Source organism: Lycium ferocissimum, chromosome 12 (assembly GCF_029784015.1).
Source record: "Lycium ferocissimum isolate CSIRO_LF1 chromosome 12, AGI_CSIRO_Lferr_CH_V1, whole genome shotgun sequence".
Taxonomy (NCBI): domain Eukaryota; kingdom Viridiplantae; phylum Streptophyta; class Magnoliopsida; order Solanales; family Solanaceae; genus Lycium; species Lycium ferocissimum.
Genome location: NC_081353.1, coordinates 20,636,157 through 20,642,312, shown reverse-complemented (window position 1 = coordinate 20,642,312; position 6,156 = coordinate 20,636,157). Strand labels below are relative to the sequence as shown.

At 40.0% G+C, this 6,156-nt stretch overlaps 1 long non-coding RNA gene across 1 annotated transcript; it reads left to right on the top strand.

Moving 5' to 3' along the window:
- Nucleotides 1-5,171: 5,171 nt before the first annotated feature.
- LOC132040084 (uncharacterized) lies at nt 5,172-5,762 on the top strand. Its single transcript, XR_009410555.1, has 2 exons — nt 5,172-5,319; nt 5,633-5,762. It is a non-coding gene; the product is annotated as an uncharacterized LOC132040084 (long non-coding RNA).
- Nucleotides 5,763-6,156: the final 394 nt, after the last annotated feature.

Sequence of the window (6,156 nt, the reverse complement as noted above, 5' to 3'; positions counted from 1 at the left end):
TATATATATATATATATATATATATATATATATATTTGGGCATGGTGGGGTCCTGTCCCGCTTATATGTCTAGTACTCTAGTAGGGGGTTCGTAGATGCGTAGTTGTGGGTAGTATGGTCTCACAAGTTTCTCATTATATATATATATATATTATTTTGATAGCTGAAGGGCTCATGTATATAAAGTGAATATGTTTCAAATGAAAATAGTTATCTATGATTGTGAGCATGAGAAGTATAAATGAACGCAGTGTCGAGGATGGAATGAGCGGTGTTCGAGGACAGCCCCGGTACTGGCCACGGCCCTAGTCGGGTAGTGACAAGAGGCACCTGTGTGGTCGTACGGAATGGATATATGCGACGGGCGTGGCCGCAGTGGCCATTTTTCGTGAGAGACCGTCCATTAGCAAGACAAGGCATCTAAGGTGGCTCACTTCCGTCAAAGCCTCTTCGTAATTCTTAAGCCCAGTCAAAGCACGGTGCAGCCAAGCCTAGCAATGCGGGTGGAGGTTGAAACCGCTTGTATGCTTTAGCAAGTCATCAAGATACAAAGACATGTGTAGATGTTTTCACAGGTTCACTAACAATCTTCACTTTCGACGTTTATGCCCTTATTGACCCAGGATCCACCTTATCTTATGCAACCCCTTTTATTGCTAAGAAATATGGGATATAACTAGAAAATTTGCATGAACCCTTTGAAGTGTCCACTCCAATTGGAGAATCAGTTATAGCTAGACGTATTTATAGGGGTTGCCCAGTTTTAGTCTATCACCGCAGAACGATAGTTGATTTAGCAGAATTAGAAATGGTGGACTTTAATGTAATCATGGTTATGAATTGGCTATCTTCATGTTATGCTACAGTGGGTTGTAGAACCAAAATAGTGAGATTTGAGTTTCCTAAAGAACTAGTCATAAAGTGGAAGGGTAATTCATTAGTACCCATGTGTACATTTATTTCCTATTTTAAAGCTAGAAAGATGATTTCCAAGGGGTATATCTATCACTTAGTTCGAGTCAGGGATTCAGATGCACAGACCCCAACTCTCCAGTCCATGCTAGTTGTTAATGAGTTTCTAGAAGTCTTTCCAGAAGATCTTCTCGGAGTTTCTCCCGACAGGAAGACAGACTTTGGAATTGATCTACTTCCCGGCACTGAGCCGATATCTATTCCGCCATACATAATGGCTCTAGCAGAGTTGAAAGAGTTAAAGGCCCAGTTGAAAGATGTTCTTGATAAGGGATTTATTAGGCCTAGTGTCTCGCCTTGGGGTGCACCAGTCTTGTTTGTCCAAAAGAAAGATGGTTCCTTACACATGTGCATTAATTACTATCAGTTGAACAAGGTCACCATTAAGAATAAATACCCTCTTCCTAGAATAAATGATTTATTTGACCAACTTCAAGGTGCCCAGTGTTATTCCAAGATTGACATCAGATCAGGATACCATCAGTTAAAGGTTAAGGAAGTTGACATCCCAAAGACTGCTTTCAGAACCCATTATGGTCACTTTGAATTTCTTGTTATGTCTTTTAGGTTGATAAATACGCCAGCTGCTTTCATGGATCTTACGAAAAGGGTCCTCAAGCCTTATCTTGATTTATTCGTCATTGTCTTCATCGATAATATTTTGGTGTATTCTCGTAGTGAGGCTGAACATGCAGAACATCTCAAAATAGTATTACAGGCACTTCGGATCGTGAGCTTTATGCTAAATTCTCAAAGTGAGAATTTTGGCTTAGGTCAGTGGGATTTTTAGGCCATGTAATTTCAGGTGAAGGTGTGAAGGTGACTTAAGATAGATGTTGTAAAGAATTCGGCCCGGCACCCACTTCGCTTCGATATGCAAGTTTTCGGGTCCGGTGTTATTATAGACGCTTTGTGGGGGGGTTTTCCTCTATTTCAGCTCCGTTGACTAAGTTGGCTCAGAAAAAGGTTAAGTTTGAGTGGTCAGATGCATATGAGCAAAGATTTGAAGAGTTGAAAAAAAGGTTGATTTCTGCTTCAATTTTGATGCTACCAGAGGGAACCGAATGGTTCATTGTATATTGTGATGCTTTGGGAATTGGTCTTGGATATGTCTTAATGCAGCATTGTCAAGTCCATAGAACGATCAGAACACATTGTTAATCTAATGAAAGACTCCAAAAATTCAACCTGAGATTGAACCGGGCCAAGTGTGCATTTAGAGTGCCGGCCGGCAAATTATTGGGATTCATCGTCGGCCGGAGGGGTATTAAGCTGGATCCAACCAAAATTAAGGTAATTCAAGAGTTACCGCCGCCTCAGACCAAGAAAGAAGTCATGAGTTTCTTAGGAAGGTTAAGCTACATCAGAAGGTTCATCGCCCAGTCCACAATCATCATAGTACCAATCCGCAAGTTGCTAAAACGGGATGCTCCGACCAAGTGGACGGATGAGTGTCAAGAAGCTTTTGATACCATCAAGAGGTATCTGTCTAATCCTCCAGTCTTGGTACCTCCAAGACCCGAAAACCCATTGTTGTTATACCTCTCAGTGTCAGATAATGCCTTCGAATACGTGTTAGGACAACATGACGAAGGAGGGAAGAAAGAGCATGCCATCTACTACTTGAGTAAGAAATTCACAGCCTGTGAGTCCAGGAATACATTGGTAGAAATGACCTGTTGCGCCCTGACTTGGGTGGCCAAGAAATTGAGACACTACCTTTCCTCGTACACAACCCATCTCATATATAAGATGGATCCTTTGAGATACATATTTTGTCAGTCGACGCCCACTGGAAAGCCGAAAATGGTGTTAAGGGTATGAATGGAATTCAACATTGTATATATTGCCTGCATATTGCCGGCGGACAAGCTACAGATCCGTCAGCCGCTAATCCGGTTGACAAGGATATGGAGCCACTCAAAGACCCATTTCCCAGATGAAGAGGTATCAGTAATAATAGAAAAAGAAGCATACACCGGTTGGAGAATGTTCTTCGATGGAGCGGTAAACTATAAGGGTTCAGGTATCGGAGCGGTATTGATATTCGAGAGTGGACAACGTTACCCCATGGCTGCCAAGCTTAAGTTCCGATGTACCGACAATATGGTGGAGTCTAAACCATGGATTCTAGGACTTCGAATGGCGCTAGATATGAATATTGATGAACTATTAGTAAATAGAGATTCGATCTACTAATCAATCAGGTCCAAGGAGAGTGGGCTACCACGAACGAAAAGATCCTACCCTACTTGAACTTAGCGCAAAGATTGAGCAGGAAGTTAAGAAGCAATGAGTTCCGGCATGCGCCGAGGGCCTAAAATGAGTTCGCCGATGCATTGGCCACCATTGCATCTATGATCCAACACCCGGAGAGCTATCACATCAATCCAATTCAGATAAGTCCGTCATAACACGCATACTATTGCCATGGAGGCTAAACCAGATGGCAAACCTTGGTATCACGACATCAAGTTGTATCTCGAGAAGCGAGAATACTCAGAAGGTCTGACAATCGGTCAGAAAAAGACTATCAGGAGGTTGTCCAATAGTTTCTTGGTCAAACCCATCGACAGACATCTGTGGTCGTCCACTTCTTTCACTTGAGCACCTAAAGTGACCCTTGTTCCATTTAGATACTTCAGGTGGGTCATTCCTATTCCACTTAGACACTTTTGCAGATTGTCGGAAAAAACCAACACCAAAGGGGCCGCCACCTCATTACACATCCAACCAGCCCAAAAGCCCCAATTTTTAATGGTCAAAACTCCATGAATTTACAAATTAGTAAATTTACAATTAAAATGAGTTGACATAATACAATTGAACAGTACAATAATTTAATTTGCCGGCACAATTTAATTACCAATCCACCAGAGACGACGGTGTTGGTTTTGCTCCGATAACGGTGCAAAAGTGCCTAAGTGGAATAGGAATAGCCCACCTGAAGTGTCTAAATGGAACAAGGGCCACTTTAAGTGCTCAAGTGAAAGAAGTGGACGACCACAGGTGTTTGTCGATGGGTTTGGCCTAGTTTCTTCCTGAACAAGGAAGTACTATACAAGAGAACGCTAGATTTAGGCTTACTAAGATGCATCGACGCAGGAGAAGCCACCAAATTATTGGAGGAAGTGAACGCAGGGGCTTGCGGACAAAGATATAAGTAGGCTCGTACTAGCTAAGAAAATCCTAAGGAAAGGATATTTCTAGATGACAATGGAAAGTGATTGCTGCAAATATGTGCAGAAGTGTCATCAATGCCTGATCCACGAAGATCCCATCAAGGTCCCACCAAATGAACTCATCGCTATGAGGTAACCATGGCCTTTTGTTGCTTAGGGCATGGACGTCATATGGCCTATCGAGCCGGCGGCTTCAAATGGTTATCGCTTTATCTTGGTGGCAATTGACTACTTCACAAAATGGGATAAGGCGACATCCCACAAATCGGTGACGAAGAAGGTAGTAGCCGACTTTGAAAGGAACAATATCATATGTCACTTCGGGATACCAAAGTCCATCATAACTGACAATGGAGCCAATCTGAATAGCCATCTGATGAAGGACATCTGCGGGCAGTTCAATATCACCCATCGAAATTCGACAGCCTATCGGCCATATATGAACAGAGCCGTAGAGGCTGCTAATAAAAACATCAAGAGGATTCTACGGAGGATGGCGGATAATCACAAGGGTTGGCACGAGCAGCTACCCTATGCTTAGGGTTGTTCACGGTTTTGGTTAAAACCAAAACCAAACCGAAAATTTAACCAAACCGAATAAAACCGACATTTGGTTTGGTTTGGTTTGGATTTGGTTTTAAATTTTAAAAACCGATAATATTTGGTTTGGTTATGGTTATATTAAAAAATAACTAATAAATAACCGAACCAAACCGATAAATTATATACATAAATTTTTTAATTATTTATATGTATAATATTAGTTTTTCATAAATAATTATAAATATTTTATACCTTTTAATCATTAATTGATTTTTGGTCTACTTATTTCACATGATTGTTTAAGGCCCATGTTTTTAAGAATATGTTCAAGCCCATGTCTTTAAGTCTTTTAACTCTTTAAGTGTTAAGTGTAAACCTACTAACAGAAGCTCACGTTAGAGTCTAATGTCTTTAACTTAAATTTTTAGCCTTTCTTTGTCGACCATTTGATTTTAGGTTGTTTCTTCTTCTTTTTTCGAATTTATACCTTTCTTTTTTTCTTGTCTGAATGGGTCCTAAACTTCTAATATTTTTCATATAAAAAGGACAGAGATTGTAGATTTGGAGGTTCCTATAGAAGATACTTCGGTAACATCAGCATTTGCTGCAACTCAAGCACATGGTAATGTCCTAATACTTCTTCCGTGGATAATCCTCCTAAAAAGCAGAAAAGAACAACTCCTTGTAGTCGAGACCCTAGCCTTGGGGATAATGATAGAAAAACATCTGAAGTTTGGGATCATTACAGAAAGTTTTTTTTAATAAAATGGGAGAATTGAGGGCAAAATGCAATCTTTGCCCCAAAGTTTGGGATCATTACACAAAGTTTTTTTATTTCATATATTTTCATTTTAATTTTAGGTAGTCTTTATGTTTAATTAATATGTATGTTTGTAACAACAACTAAAAGCTCCTATGCTCTACTTTATTTCCAGGTATGTATATTAAGATGACAAAAATGGTGCAGCCACTACTTAGTTAGTTTTTAGCTTTATATATAATAGTTTAGCAACTTTGGGTAACTTGAGTACGACACTATCACTAATAGTGAAAATGTTTCTATGATGTATGTCCCACCTTAAACTATAAATAAAAGATATCGTTTGAACAAAAAAAAAAAAGACATGTCTTTTTCAACCTTTTAATATTTACTGATAAGTCTCATGGCTGCTAGTCATAAACCGAAAAATCGAACCAAACCGACAATAACCAAACCGGTGGTTATTATTTTATTTGGTGGTTATGGTTTTAGACATTTAAAAACCGACTACATTGGTTTGGTTATGGTTTTAATCAATAACCGACCCAAACCGAACCATGAACACCCCTACCTATGCTTTGCTAGGTTATCGCACTATGGTCAGGACATCAATAGGAGTCACCCCTTACCTGTTAGTCTAAGGCACCGAAGCCGCCATACCAGCTGAGGTTGAGATTACGTCCCTAAGGATCATTCAAG